Raw genomic sequence first — 16765 nt, 5'->3', positions numbered from 1 at the left:
CCTTGACGACGTCCATGCGCACAGCGGAGGGGCTTGAGGTGCACACCCAACCGGAGGTATTAGGCTGCTACCAGCGCTACTACGAACGGCTATATCGCAGTAACCCGACCAGAGACCCCGCCCTGATTGATGATTATTTACAACCCTTGGAAATGCCAGCGCTGGAGCCCGATGTGGCGAAGGCCCTGGGCTCCGACATCGAACTGGGGGAAATCCGTAGCGCCATTAAGGGGATGGCGAGGAATAAGACCCCGGGCCTTGACAGACTTCCGGTCGAATTCTACTCCACCTACGTGTGTCTCACGGTGTAGAGCAGGCAGACCCAGAAGCTGAGGTCAGACCCGGGACCAGGGTTCAATTCCCGACGCGGCAGGGTCTTGAGCTCAAATGTCCACGGACTCGATAATTCTCGCTTCGGTGCCTGCTCTAATCATGGGTTCTCACTCTGCAACTCTGGGCATTAAGCTTGCTTAATCTCCACAACGGCCCCCCTGCGGCGGGATGCCTGGTTTTCACCTTGGTGATGCCCTGTAGGGGCTATCTCACAGGGAAAAGCCAGGACGGGTTCCCAAGGCAAGCGCCGGGAAACCTCCGGGTAGCTGTGCGCTCAATAAATGCAATAATAATAATAATAATAATACGTAGACCTATTGGCGCCCCGACTGTTGATAGTCTACAGAGAGGCGAAGCGTTTGGGACGTCTCCCTGGCTCGATGTGTGAGGCCTTAGTAGTTCCCCTCCTCAAACCTGGTAGAGAGTCAGCTGACCCGGCGTCTTACCGACCGTTATCAATGTTAACGGTCGATTATAAAATCCTAAGCAGCATATTGGCATCGAGGCTGCTAGGACACATGCGCTCTTTAGTGCACGAGGACCAGGCAGGATTCATACCCAAACGTAACACGACCATGAATATACGCAGGTTGTTTCGCTTATTAGGGGAACCACACGCGGAGGCCCTGTGCCCGATGGTCCTATCAGTCGATTTGGAAAAGGCCTTCGATAGTTTGGAATGGGATTACCTGCGCAGAGTGTTGCTGCGCTTTGGTCTAGGGGAGGGCTTTATCAGATGGACCGCGGTGCTGTATGCCTCGGCGTCGGCCAGGGTGAGAGCAGGTCCGCTGATCTCCCAACAATATCCAGTAGAACGAGGCACGAGGCAGGGATGCTCGCTGTCCCCATTGCTCTTCGCGTTAGGGGTGGAGCCATTGGCGCTGTCGATCCGATCCGGAGTTTCTTTCGGAGGTTTGCAGTCCTTCTCTGGCCAGCATTACATCTCGCTATATGCTGATGACCTGCTGCTCTTCCTCGAGGATTCGAATACCGCTTTGGATGGGGCTGCTGAGGCGCTGACGTCTTTAGGGGAGGTCTCGGGCCTTCGGGTGAACTGGGCCAAGACTTGTCTGTTCCCGGTTCGCAGGGGAACGCCCAAACCCGACACCTGCAGGGAAATTAGGTGGGAACCTAGCTGCCTCAAGTACCTGGGGGTATACATATATCATGACCCCACCGACCTCCTAGACGGCAACATAGCCCGCTGTACTCGCGCGTTACGTGGTAATATGGAATTTTGGGCTACCCTGCCGCTTTCGGTAGCGGGGCGGATTGCACTATTGAAAATGGTGGCTCTTCCCCGGTTGCTATACTACTTTCGAGCGCCTCCGATTTGGATCCCGCCGGCCACCTTTCGGCTATTGCGATCCATGGTGGTGGGGTTCCTCTGGGTATCGGGCCGCCGGAGAGTGGCTCTCAAGACGCTGATGAGACCAAAGTCAGAAGGAGGCCTCGCGGTACCAGATTTTGAGAAGTATTATCTGGCAGCTCAATTACAGACCTTCACCCAGGAAATCGCGAGGGAGTTTCGTGGCCCGGAGGTCGGGAGTGGTACGGGAATGCCTAGGCATGTTATTTCCTTCATCGTACTGCGCCAGCGTCTGGCCCTGCAGGACCTGACGCTCGAAGAAAAGACTATCAGATTATGCTGGAATCGCGCCCATGCCCGGGGACAGCTGAGGCTTCCATATGCACCGGAAATACCGCTAAGGATGCTGACGGCCCTGCCTCACGGGGGGACTGGTCACGCCTAGGACAGTGGGAAGACGCAGGGTTACAGTTGGTGGGGGATCTTTATGAGGACGGGGTGTTACTGCCCTTCCAAGAGATTCTGGACCGTTTCGATGTTCCCCGAGGCGACTTCCTCCTGCACACGGCTCTGGTTAGAGCGATTCAGACGTACTGGAAAAGTGGGCTTGAGGAACCGCCTACGTCTCCGGTGTGCCAGTATGTTATGATGTCCGCGGGGACGGTCAAGGCAGTCACGTGCCTGTATACCAGACTGATTAACGAGGGCTTACCCCCCCTCACCACACTGCGTAATCCTTGGGAGGCCGACATAGGGAAAGAGATACCGGAGACGACCTGGTCACAACTCATACGCCGAGCCTGGAAGGGAGCACGCCATGCCCGGTTTCAATTGGTTCATTTTTACATACTCCACAGGGCTTACTTGACCCCGGCGAAGATTCAGCAATACTTCGCCACGGATTCAGCGGATTGCCCCAGATGCCGAGCGCCTGAGGCAGACCTCATTCATATGTTGTGGTCCTGCCCGGCGCTGTCCTCATACTGGCTTTTGGTCGAGGATACTCTAAATAGGACTACGGGGAGGACTTTGTCGGTCGACGCGGCGGTGGGGCTCTTACACTGGTTCCCGCACACCCCTAAAAATAAAATTTCAAGCAAATTTATTGATTTAGGGCTCGTCCTCGCTAAATGGGAAATAACCAGGAATTGGAAGGCAAGAGTTGGTCCATCGGGAGCTAAATGGCACAACGAACTTCTGAAGTGGGCTGCGGGGGAGAGCACTCTGCGATACCAACTGGCGGGGCGGCAGCACAACGAGAGGGCGCTAGAATCAGCACTGGAATGGGAGACAATAGTGCAGGCCCTTAGAGATTACTGCGCTTCCAGCGATTCCGAGGGTGATGATGCAGCACAACCTGAGTCCCGTTAGACTTCCGCGATACGGATCTCAATTCAGTCATCTGGGGTTTTTCCCATAGGCTCTTTCTACACATACCACTACACACTGATGGCGGGGTTGGGTGGGGGGAGGGAGTGGAATCATGAGACTGTTGGGGGGGGGTTTGGTTTTTTCTGTATAATGTTAATAGGCATACAGCTGGGTACGAGTTCAAGTAGGGGAGAAAACGCATCACAATGTAATACAAAACATCAGTAGGAGAAATAAGGGGGGGAGGGGAGCAGGGGGGAAACAAAGCCACATTACGTTAGGACTAGATAGCATTAGGAATGTCGGGTCAGGGGGAGAGAGGAGCATCCAGAACTTCGGTGAGGGGAGGTGTACACATATCGCCCCGGTATGCATTCCACTGACCCCAAATTTTACCCCACTTACTCGGTCTACCACGTGCCACATACACCATTTTCTCACGAAACATACACCAGTCCATGTTCTCCTTCCATGCCGAAACCGTGGGCGGCATCTGGGAGCCCCACAACAGTCCTATATCTCTCTTGGCAACCATATTCCCCAGGGTCGCCCACTGAGTCTGCGCCACATTATAATCAGTCGGTTCCCATACATTCAGCAAGCAACGCCTGGCTTCGGGTAGCAGTGCAACACCAGTGACCTCCGTCATCACTGCATGCACTCGATTCCAAAACACTGCTATCTCCGGGCATTCCCAAATTATGTGGAGGAAAGTACCAATTAAGCCGCACCCGCGCTTGCACAACCCATCTACAGAATAACCCATCCTAATCAAGCGAGGGCCAGTCACGTAGATCCGGTATAGGATCTTAAGCTGCACGAGTCGGAGACGGGCTGGAATCACGACCTCCTTGGGCGAGGATATCGCAGATTGCCAGTCCTCATCATCTAATTCTAAACTGTCATTGGTCCAAACCTCTCTAAGGTATACCAACAGGTCAGCACGGTCGTTAATCAATTTCTTATATATCAGAGAAATAGTGCTGTCTTGAACGTATCCGTCAAGCACCCGATCTTCGTGTGGGGACGATTCCGGGATGGCAAAACCTGCAGGAAAACCCGAATTCAACGCGTGGCGGACCTGTATAAAACGAAAAAACTCCTTGTCATTAAGTTCGTATTCTACCTTCAGCTCCTCGAAGGTCTTAATCCTATCTTTGGCCCAGAGGTCGCTTACTTTGCTAATACCGATTCTATCGCAGTTCTCAAAGCCTTTCGTCCTCCACAAGCTACCCAATTTATCAGACGCATAAAGCGGAGTAGCCCGGGTCAATCGGTCTGTCCATCCCATTGCCGCGTTCGCACACTTCCACACTCGCACTGCTATATTAGTGGGTCCCGACAGTTTTCCTTCGGCAGATTTGGAGTAAAGCGCCCTGATATAATCTCCACCAGGTAGCTGCCACTTATCCATCTCGAACGCAGGGTTCAAAACCGGACCGTACATTCCATGATTGATCGCTCCCAGCTGGGAGGCCCAGTAGTATCACTTGATATCCGGAAGTGCGATACCGTCGTCATACCAGGGAAGCGTCAATTTGGCGAGGGCGATACGTGGACGTCCGCCCCATATCAACTGCCTTTGCAGACTCTCCACCTCACGGAAATAACCCGCCGAATTACATCGAACGTGTTCTGAAGCACGTATAAAAAACGCGGCAAAGACATCATTTTGAACAGAACTGCACGCCCCAGGGGGGACAATGGCAGTCTACACCAGGCCGCCACATCATTAACCATTGGAGTGGAGGAAGCAGATTACGTTCATAACGGACAACGGGGTCCAGTGTAATAAAGACCCCAAATACTTAAATCCCGTCTGTACCACCTGTATAGGACAGCCGCGCGGTAATGGGGGGGTGTCACCCGAAAGTACGTAAACACAGGACTTAGTCCAATTAATCACAAGGCCGGAGTTCTTTCCGAACGAGTTCAGCACATCAATCAGTACTATCAAGGACTTTCGAGGTGACGAGAGGTACAACAGGATATCATCTGCATATAATGATATTGGATCCTCAAATTCTGGGGTCCACTGAATACCCTTCATTGATGGTTCCCACCGCAGCCAAGCCGCCAGAGGTTCCAAGGCGAGGGCGAAAAGAAGTGGGGACAATTGGCGCCCCTGTCGCGTGCCCCTACCCAGAACAAAGGACTTGGAAACCCCGACCATTTACCACAATCTGAGCTAATGGTTCCTCGTATAGAAGTTTACCCAGCCGATAAAACCAGAACCAAAACCAAACTTTGCAAGAGCAGCCCAGAGATATGGCCATTCCACAGAAACCAATATGGCCGGAACACGCAGCGACGTCGCTCTCGCCAGGATGCCATGCAGGCGTCGCAGGTTCAGAGCCGTGTTGCGATGTGGAATGAAACCAGATTGATCCAGATGGATCAGGTCACCGATCACCTTTATCAAGCGGTTTGCCAATAATTTTGCTAGGATCTTGGGCTCCGCGTTAAGGAACGATATAGGCCTATAGGATGCGCAGCGATCTTGCGGTTTCCCCTCCTTATGAATCACCACAATGGTCGCAAGTCGCTGATTTGGGAAGGGAGCCGATGTCTCGCGATTCCAGGAACATAGCACGAAGATGCAGCGCCATTTTGTCGGGACGCAGCTTATAAAGCTCGATGGGGAGACAATTAGGGCCCATAGCTTTTCCCGAGCGGACGGACCGAAAATGCCGCGTCCATCAAATCCCTATCGGAGTCCGATAGGCGCAGCAACGCAATGTCCCTTAACAGTAGATGGGAGTCTTCCTCTGGTCTATCGGAGACTGGGGAGTATACATTTCGGAAATGTTCCGCAAAACACTCCACAATCTCAACCGGGTCAGTCACACGCACTCCATCAGCTCTCTCAACCACAGGAACTACACGACTCGCCCTCTCCTTTTTATTTAACCAAGCAATCAGCTTCACAGCCTTGTCTCCCACATCGTACAGCCGTCCCTGCTGCTCTCTACTAGCAATTCTAGCAGCGTCCATTACCAAGGCTCTATAATCAAGTTGTTTGAGACCAAGAACATGAACCTTCTCCTGAGTGATATCTACCTCTAAATCCCCTTCCAACTCAGCTATTTCGGCCTCTAGGCGGACCACTGCCTTATTTTTGCTTTTCTTAGCAGCAGCGATTAGCGATAGCGCCTGTCCACGGATAACAGTCTTTTACAGCCTCCCACAATGAAACAGAAGAGGATACAGACCCCACGTTCTCAGTGAAATAATGATCCAAAGACTTAACCAACTCAGCCCTGGTTTTGGGGTTACGGAGATACCAAGGGTTAATCGGAGCCACTCGACCCTCAGCACCCATTCTCATGTCCATCAAAAGCCACAGTGGGGAGTGATCCGAAATACCCATGGCTAGATGTCTAACTTCCCTAACCAAAGAGGCCTGCGCTGCTGGCATCAAGATATAATCAAGCCTAGAGAGGCTAACGTGAGCGCCAGAGTGAAAGGTGAATTGCGCCTGTCCCGGATGCAGTAGCCTCCAACAATCTACCAGCCCCAGCATCTGCAAAAATTCACCTAACCAAGACTGTGATTTCGTGAGGTCCCTGGGGGGGCTGCAGTCCTCCCTACCGGAAACAACAGAATTGAAATCTCCACCCATAATCAGAGTGCCCTCAGGGAGCCCCAAAACCACCCTCCCCAGATCAGCGAAGGTCGTGGTCTGCAGCCCAGGTGGAACATATACAGAGAGTAGTGAGATGGTCTTCCCCTCCCACCTACCAGTGAGCACAGCATAGCGTCCCCTATCATCAAGGATTATGTCGTCTACCTCAAGGGGGAGGGAACTCCTAACTAGGATACCCACCCCTCTAGATCCAGTGGTGAATCCAGAGTGTGCAATTAGACGATATCCTCGCCGATTCATAGCATGGTATGTGTTGCCAATCAAATGTGTCTCTTGCAGTAAAACTACATCAGGGGAGAGGCGTCTCAATAGTTGTAACACAACCCCACGTTTTATCCTGTCCCCCAACCCATTGACATTCCAGCACAATACCTTCAACCCCCTACCCCCATCCCAAAAGCAAGTGCCGAATCCACCCCATAGCGAACAGAACACCCAGATCAAGATGTAAGACGATGTGTTGCCTTGAAACAAAATAAAACAAACCCAAACCCCCCCCCACCCGCCAACAAAGCCCGAGAATACACCCCTCCACCCTGCACCCCTGCGATAGACTCAAAAGCCACCCCATCCCGCAGTGTGCCTGTCGCACAATTATTAAACTAGTCTACAAAAAGAAACCCAGAGGAGGAAGAGTCCCATTCTCCCTCGCCACCTCTGGGTACAGTACCATAAGTATTGCAAAAGTCATGAAACCACAGCTGCCAGTTCTGTACACTGTCCGAAAACCAGCTACCACTTCTCATTCTTGCTCCGACGGGCCACCCTCGGCTCCTTCAGTCCCACCAGAATGTTCCGAGCGATCATGCTGTGCAGGCAACGTGTCAAGCCAGTCACTCACGTTCTCGGGGCGATCAATGAAGAGCGCCCGTTCATTTTGTTCAACAAGTAGCCGAGTTGGAAAAAGCATTGCATATTTCATACTCATATCTCGCAGTCGCCGCTTCACTCCCAGGAATCCCATCCTTTGTTTCTGAACGAACTGGGTCAAATCAGGGTAGAAGCTCACCGTAGTGTTATAGGCAGCAGCGGGGCACCCAGTTTCGGCTTCCCACCCGGCACTGTGTGTGCACGTTCCACCGCAAAGAAGTTGCTCAGGCCTTTGGGGGCGAGATGGTTTAATATGAGATCCTCCACGAGGAGATTCGTGGTGAACTCTTCCAATTTTTCAGGGACCCCAATGATACGTATGTTATTGCGTCTGGCCCGACTTTCAAAATCCTCCAGCCGGCGGGCGAAGAGATCATTGGAGGATCGTAGGTAGCGAACCTCCGTCTGTAAATCGGAGACATCAGTCGCAAGGCTGGAGGTCTTCAAATCCAAGGATTTGACCTTTTCGTTGGTTTTTGATAGGTCAGTCCTGATCAGGTTGACATCATTTGCCACGGTGTCAAGCTTTAGAGCCAGAGCCTCATATTGTTGACCAATGGAGGTCTTCATACTAGCAATGGCGCCCATGACATTACGCAGGGTCAAATCATCCACCGCAGTTGAGGAGTCACCTGCGTCTTCCAGGGACCTACTCGCACCACCGGGGGACCCCCTAGGATGGGTATAGCGATCCATTATGTTTGTTTGAATGGTGCCCCCACGGTGAATGGTCTTGGTCTTCTGTTTCTCGCTTTCAGGCTTGCCCGCCATATTGGGTGCTGTGCCCCGAAGGGGCCTTTGGGACCTGGTAAAAATGACTCCTCACAATTCACCCATGAGGATCCCCGGATGCGAGTCCCAGCGGGATATCCCACGACCAGGGACACCCTGCAGTTGGCACACGGTGAAGTTGCGGGGTCCGGCTCCCGGGCTGCCAGAGCGATGCAGAAATAGGAGGAGGCAAAGAAACCAAAAACAAAACCGAAAGTTAACACTGGGATCGTAAGCAGGACCCCGTTGGCCGTTGTTGTTCAACTACCACCTGGGCACCATGATGACTCGAGCCCCGGGCAGTTCCATGGAGCAGGCCACAAAAGTTCAGAGTATCGTAGTTGCGGTTCCCGGAGTCCAAATCAATTTCTGAAAACAGCTATTAGATCAGCTAGGTTACGTTGTCAATAACCCATCGTCGTAGTCAGGATAACATTCAAGATAGATGCGGGAGGTGGCGAGGGTCTCGGAAGCCCTGTGCTCACGCGACCATCTTGGTTGCGCGCGAAGCTCCTCCTCCCATTGTTAATATCTTACAAATTCATTTGCGTGTTGGCCAGGGTAAGTTGGAACAAAGTGGCCAACTATTTCAGATTGATCTCTAGTTAGAAGTTTTCAATTTTCCTGAAAAATGATTTTCTGCTTTATTTGTTTAATTCTAGACCAACAGTAAAAGTAGTCAAGAACATAAATAAATCTAAAATTGGATGCATCATGTGTATATTACTGGGCCAGCCACTATACAAAAGGGTAGCATAGGAATGCCTTCACTATTCCAGCCAGGACAATCCCCCCGTAACTGGAGTTGACCCCAGGGTAGGCAATACTTTTTCTCCTAAAGCAGTTTCCACTTCTAAGGAAGGAATGGCTTCTAGGAAAAAAAACAATGATGGCAAGTAAGCCATGCCATGTCAGCATGTCTGACCAGTTGTAATTTTTTTGACCTAAGACACACTCCCGAAGTGGAGGTCCATCTTTTTTGTGGACTTTTTGTCTGGATCTGCAAGGGTGAACCTGGACATGGCATGTGCTAGCATAGCATTATAAGGGTCCCACGAGGTACACCAGCCTGTTTCACACCATTCTCTCTGGTGCTGAGCAAGTCTTAAAAGGGGTTTTCTGACAAGAGGTAAATGGTAACTCTGTCATCAAGAAAACCACCTTTCCATACTCTCCCTATAACACAAAGGATGCAACGGCTGGGTTTATGAGACAGCTGCCATTTTTTGGTGTCTGTCCAGTAACCCCTACCTCTGAATTTGACATATGTACTCCTTACTTTGACCTTCTATTAAATGTGGCATGAAGGACGGATCAAATGAAAACGTCTTTGTGAATTGATTGCTGATAAAATATAATTATCCAGCAAGAGGAGATCAAAAAATGAAATGACGTTTAAGGACACACAACTGAAGAAGAATGATCAGCAACATCTAACTGACTTTTACCTAACAGCCACAATTAGTAATTGGCCCACAATATTAAACTACTGCTTGTGAAAAGGAATGCATAGAATTTATTATACTAATGATAGACTGTACAGAATTTACTGCTCTAGATGTGAATGAGATACAGGAAACATGACACACATAATACAGAAGTGCCACATGCTGATGAGATAATTTAGCAACGTTATGGATTTACCGAGTAAAATAGTAAAATCTTCAAATTAAATTACAAGGTATTACTTGAAAAATATACTACGTTCTCGATGTTAGTATTTACATGAAGCTTGCTTCGATATCCAAGATACATTTTTTCCTAAAGCAAAAAATGTATGATGAACTTTTACACTGAAGACAATGTGCAAAACTTAGCTCGTGAACGCATTATATAAATATGCAGTATTGCTCATTATTATGGAACTTTTTAATCTCTATTTTGCAAGCAAAAGTGGTATTATTGTATGCTCTAGCTAATGGGGATGCAGAAATACCATTATGATTCCTGTCTGTTTCCAGTCAGTGGAGTTTTGTAAAAGGAGCAAATAAACATGGGCTGCATGTGAAAATGAATGAACAATTATCCTAAGAATAGAAATTGGCAAGAACTTTAGAGAATTAAAGTGAAAGAAAACAATGATAAAATGTGCTGGCTGATTAAGAACAAACAGCACCACTTGTTTTATAATGTGCAATGCACTGCATATCATTTGATATATTGTTTCCGTGTGTTTCCTCTTTTTTAGGTAAAATATTCTCAAATCATGCTTAAACACACATGCCAATAATCCATTCCTCATCATTAGGGAGCTGATGCTCCGCCATATTCTTATAAGGATTCTGTTTGCAATCCCTAATTTTTCCTTAGGAATTGTTTCGAAGGTGTCTCGGGTAAAGCTGTTTTGTCATCAGTACCCGGAGCTATCAACATTTTAGGGACTGTTACTTGGACTATCAAAACTAAAGAGATCCTGTCAAAATTTATTTTTCAAATGTGCTTTAGTCTTTTGCATTTGCAGATCATATGTATTAGACTAACTTTGATGTCATTGTATGCCTAAACCCCATCATTATTTCACATTAAGGGAGGGCAGACTTTACCCAGGGTTACACCCTTGAACAATAACCATGAATAACATACCAAACAAATATGTATAATAACTCAACACCGCTGTGGCACTGCTTGTGGGACCTTAACCAGGCCTTCCTTTTCAGGTAAAATAACTTTCAATATTGATGCAGTTTTAAATTCAGGCAGGGCGCCCACAAATGCTAAGATCACCAACACATCTGTTGCAATTATTAAACTTGAACAAGTACTTGCACAGTTAAAGGAGAAAGTATACCTTCATAAGATATTACAATCTGGAGACACTGGGCCTGAGTCACTAACTGCATTTTGTAGTATGTAAAAGCCCATTTCTATTTAAAAAACTGCCAAAAAGGACCATAAACAGTAGAAACTTTGCACCAGCTTAGACCTGTACTAGGTCCACACCACACATGGCCAACCACTAGTACTGCAATACCCTCCTTTTGCAAATAATGTTAAACTTGATTATTTTAGTTTGACTTTTTCAAAATATATATACTTTTAATGTTAAACACATTATACATAAATAACAAAAACATATTGTTTCATGATAAGGTATCTGAATAACCCTTTTTAATAAAAAAAGAAAGAAAAAATGTCATTTTAGTGAAAAAAATAATTCCAGTGATCTAAATTAATTCTTTATATAACTTTTTGTACTTATAGACAGATAATAAATAAATAAAACTGATTTACAACAGGTGTGATTTGTTTTAATGCAACTGCAAAACAATTAATGTAATATATTTAAATTATTAAATATGTCATTCAAAATTATGTTAATAACATAGTTTTTTTTTCTACATATAAAATAAGTATATACAAATATTTCACAATAATATTTAACTTAAAACATAGTTTTACTATTTTTAAAGTGTACTCAACTTTTAAATGTTCTCTATACTTCACCAAAGGGAGCCCCTGTGGCACCAGTGGTGGGGAACTCAGCCTACCAGTGAAAATGTCTTGCACTAACTTTATACTTGTTATTATGCTCTCCTCCCTTGTTTCAGGAAGTGAACTCATGTAAGTGTACACTTAGGGGACGATTCCGATCCTGGAAAAAAAACGTCCGTACGATTTGTATCCAGAGCCCTCTCCGTACGAATCGTACCCGTCCGTCCGAGTCGCGTAGTACGATCCATATTTCGTCAATCCGTCCAAATCGTCGCGATCTGTACTTTTTGCAAGGCTGAAACCGTGAACCGTATGACTTGTACACATGCCGTATGACCCAACGAGTACGATCCGGACCGGGGTATGAGGACGCGATTCATATGGTCAACGTCAGGTAAGGGCGATTCGTACAGAAAAGCACACAATCACATACACACAGTGCGTACCCCTGCAATCATGGGGTGTACGCACCGTACCCCGTGATCGCAGGTTGTATGCACCATACAGTACACCCAGTGAACATGTGGTACGGTGCGTACACCCCATGATCGCGGGGTACGGTGCGTACAGCCCATGATCGCAGGGGTATGCACCGTACCCCTGCGATCATGGGGTGTACGCACAGTACCCGGGGGGTGTTCCGTGCCTGTTTCGAGGCGAACTCTGCTTCTCCGGATGTTTTCGGCTCCCATAGAAAAAGCGTTGTACGGTGCGTACCCCACCCAAATCGGACTTGCCGGGTCGGAAAAAGCAGCCGCGAACCATACGGATGTCGCGTACAGCGGGTTTCGAGGGCGATTCGTATGGGGATTTGTTTCGTACGGTCTCTGTACGATTCGTACGTAGTCCAGCTCCTCGTACGAATCGTACTTCGTCATATGTACGGGGGACGCTGCAGGGTACTATTCGTATGGGAAAAACGCTCTGTACGGCTATTCGGAGCGTTTTTTCCCGAATCGGAATCGACCCCTTAATAGTAAACTTAGAAAAGATGAATAGCCAAAAGTACTAAATTTACTACAAAGTGTTAGGGTAAATGAACATGTGCATATTTACTCATGTGTTTATTTACCTTTGTAAAATTAACTTGGCTGCAAATGTTATGTTCTCAGCTCTGCGACTCTCCAACATCAGCTGACTTGACCTAGAAAAGAAAATACATTGAAATCTCTTGAGTTAATAAGCACTATGGAAAGGAAGAAGGGACAGAGGAAAGCATCACAACAGAGAAGAGGAACTCCTGCCCTGATGCCTATGTGATATCTTGAACTGCAGCGCCTGATAGCAAATAAAAGGCCAGGAGAAGATGGCAGTGGTGCAATGAAGGAGAAGGGACCTGATGTAGAGCGGAGGAAGGAAGATGAAACCGATAACCCTTGAGGAGGAACTCACAAATCAGCAAGATGATCTGGAAAGGCAGAGAAATGACCAAAGAGAAGGAGAGCCTGCCACAACAATATCCTGCCAAGCACTCTGCCAGAGCAAGGAAAAAGGCATGGATGATGGGCGATTCCAAGTTCTGGACGCGCCACAGCCCTCGGGTGATATTGACACGCCTAGTGGGTATCACCGTGGTGTTACTCAGGCAGCCAACCCCTACCTATGCCAAACCAAAATCCCATGTCCACAGATCCCTAGAGAAGCTGGAGCAGTGCACTGAAAGGTGAGAGAACATGAGTGGTACAAACAGGTCATTACGTGGGGGGAACACTGTCTTGGTACCACGGGGAGGGGAGACAACAGCAGAAATAAAACTTAACAGTTCTCTCTAAATACTAAAAACAGAAGAAGTGAAGTTGGGTTACAATCCTGAAACAAGAGTGTTAATGAACCCAATTATATCTCATTGGGAACTGCATATTGGACAAGTAAAGGAGACTACGTAACCTCCTCAAACTAAGAGAGAATCTTTGGCATTACAAACGATTCATACTGTATGCTTTATATACCTCCTTTGTGATTTCTTTTTTTGCTTTTATGAAAGGTGACAGACGCATCTTGAATATTTCTTTTTCTTCTAAGGGCCAGGACCAGACATTGCATCTGCATAAGAAAAACCCTAACTCGAGTACAGAAGGAGAAGAAGCCACAGAGAAGTGGTTGTAAAAGTTTTTACTTCAATGAATACCATTTTTTTCTAATACTTAGCATATTTTTTTCTTGAAGTTGGTGAAAGTGTGGAGGTCCTCCACCAAACGCCTTACTCCAAAGACCTAAGGAAGGTGGAGAAGGAAAAAACCTCATTTTGGATTCATCCTACCACTGAATAGAAAGCACTCCGCAAGACTACCGCGCTGGTTGAACTTAGAAATCCCAGACAGTAATTATAGCCCTTAAGGCATCAATAAAACCATGCATTCATGTCTGACCTATCGAGTGATGCCTCTTCTTTTGACCCAAGTCTCACACCTACTGAAACATAAATATTTCTCTTCTCGCTGTTACTTTTTCAAGTACTAAAGCAGGAATAAAGTGACCCCCTCTGTAACAATTTAAAGGTCAGGGAAAAGAGAGGAAAGTAACACATATATCCATATCAATATTTCCCTCATTGACCAACATCTCTTACTTCTAAATCATGAAAGTAAGCCAGTGACAGAAAGCGATCATCGCAAAGTTTTTTTTAATTTTGTCAAAACATTCCATTTCATTTCTTTAAATATCTTATTCTCATCAAGAACATTTTTTTTATAAATTTTCATCATATAATTTCTTTCAAAATTTAATAAAAAACCTAGTCATACATATATCTATATGCATCTAATCATTGGTACATTTCTTTTATAACCAAGATTATTGCAGGCAATAAGTGTGACATATAAATATAAAACACATGTGAAAAAAGTCCTCCTGAATAAATACAACAGACACAAACCACAATACAATCATACACTTTCATCCAATCCAGCACAGCTACAAGCAAACATTATCCGTCCATGGTAGAGTTTATATGTGACAGAAAAAAAGGTTTTTTCTCTGCCAACAGATCGGGTCTCAAACAATTATAAGAGACTCGGCACTGGGTCAACGCGCGTTTCGGTGGACTGAAGGCTGTTGGAACCACCTTCCTCAGGACCACTTCAGATAAACCACTTTCATTTTACAGGGGACCTAGTAGACAAAATTAAAAAAAACTTTGCGATGATCGCTTTCTGTCACTGGCTTACTTTCATGATTTAGAAGTGAGAGATGTTGGCCAATGAGGGAAATATTGATATGAACTTTTTCAAGTACTATACAGGGAAAAGTTATCATCTTCAAGTATTCATAAACTTTTAAAAGACTCTGAGGAGGATACATTTTTAAGAGTTTTAAAGAATGTCTCTTGAGGCACAAATAACAGATATTTTTGGTTTAAGATGCTGAATAGCAATCGTAACTTGTCAGTTACTCTAGAGATAACTTTTACACAGCAAAGAATTCTTCTAAAAAATATTGGTTACTAGCAACATATTTCAGACTAGGGCTGTCAGATAACAAAATGGGATATGGAATATACAGAATGATGAAGGAACTGACCCGCTTGGGGTCACCTGGGTCACTAGTAGACCACCTCTCAGCCTTCCATACCAAATGAAGAGTCGGAGGAACAGTGAAGAATATACACCAATAACAGTTTGTTTATATACACTCAGAGTGTAGCCCGTCTGCACAGTCTCTAAGAGTGGAAAAAAGGGAACTGAAGATCAGCAAGCATAGAGATACATTATGTACATTTCGTGAATAGTTGAGAACACTCCCAAAGTGGAATTTTCAAGGCAGATGCAGCTGGACACTAAAATACAAAAAAAAGCTTTTGCGCTCGAAACTCAGCACAGTCCAAGGCCATTGCACCAGGTACTGCGATAAGGCTACCAGACAAGTGGGAGAGGGCCTCTATCTAGTGGGAAAGTTATGCGCTAGCATTAATTATTCTTCATTGCAGAAAAGAAACCCAGCAGAGGACATTTCTCAGAAATAGCAAAGATTTGTTTCGATTGTCTTTAAAATGGTGTCTGAAGATAAAATGGTGCAGCGAATGCTAACTTATACAAGGCATTGAATAAGCATTAACGGGCCTAGTCTAACAGAACCTTCTTTTTACATGAGCTAAAAACATTTTCTAGTGTATATTAATGTGAATAGAATAGACAGCATTATCACAGTGGGAACAATTTTCCATTAATTGATAGAACATCAAATTCAGAAAAATAATTAGGATAAGATTATTGGTATTCCTTGCAATCAAAGTTAGAAAATGGTACCGCAAGAAGGGAAGAATCTTCAAATATCCCCTCATCAATATTAATCAGTTCATCAATATCAGCCTGCATCCTCATGGCAGCATTTGTAGCATGGGCTGATATCTTCTCTTTGGGCATAAAAACAATAGCACAATAGGAACACCAAGAGGGGAGACATTGTATGAGGACACAATAGAGTACTAATATCACAATTAGGTAAATCAGTTGTTGAAGTATCCAACCTCAATTGTCAAAAAAAAGACCAGTTCCAGTTCCCACTTTTCATTCCCTGCACATTATCGATTATATCCATAATATGTTCCATTATAGTCTTCTCCAAATGTATTATACCGACCATGCACTGGTCACCGACTACTGTGCATACACCAGCACTCTTTGCCAAGATAAAATCCGCTGCATATGTTGTCAGGACTGTGCCGACCCCCAGCAAGAGACCCCTGTCAGTCCCGGCAGCTAGGGGAAGATTTCCTGTTGGGAGGCTGTTCCCGCTTTGGGGTTCCTTGCAGAAATTGGCTCATGATCACGGCTGGTCGGAGGAGTAGCTCGCCTCCGGCTTGTGCCGCCATTTCAATGCAGTTAGCGTTCTAGTCTTTTTCTGCAGTCGGCCATTTCCTAACGCCGCACGTTCTATGTGGCGCACTTCAACTGTCCCTTTCCAGCAGTTAGACGCCCTGAGTTAGACTCCAGTCAATTCACTGCGTTCTGTCATAGTTTTCCCGCCATTCCAGTCAGCTTTCACAGAGACTCTGTTCCGATACCCCTGTAAGCGTTTCACGCTTCGTTCCTGAG

The sequence above is a fragment of the Lissotriton vulgaris genome, chromosome 7, assembly GCF_964263255.1.
Source record: "Lissotriton vulgaris chromosome 7, aLisVul1.2, whole genome shotgun sequence".
In the NCBI taxonomy this organism is placed as follows: Eukaryota; Metazoa; Chordata; class Amphibia; order Caudata; family Salamandridae; genus Lissotriton; species Lissotriton vulgaris.
The sequence above is the reverse complement of the archived record's forward strand: the minus strand, read 5'-3'. Positions refer to the sequence as shown.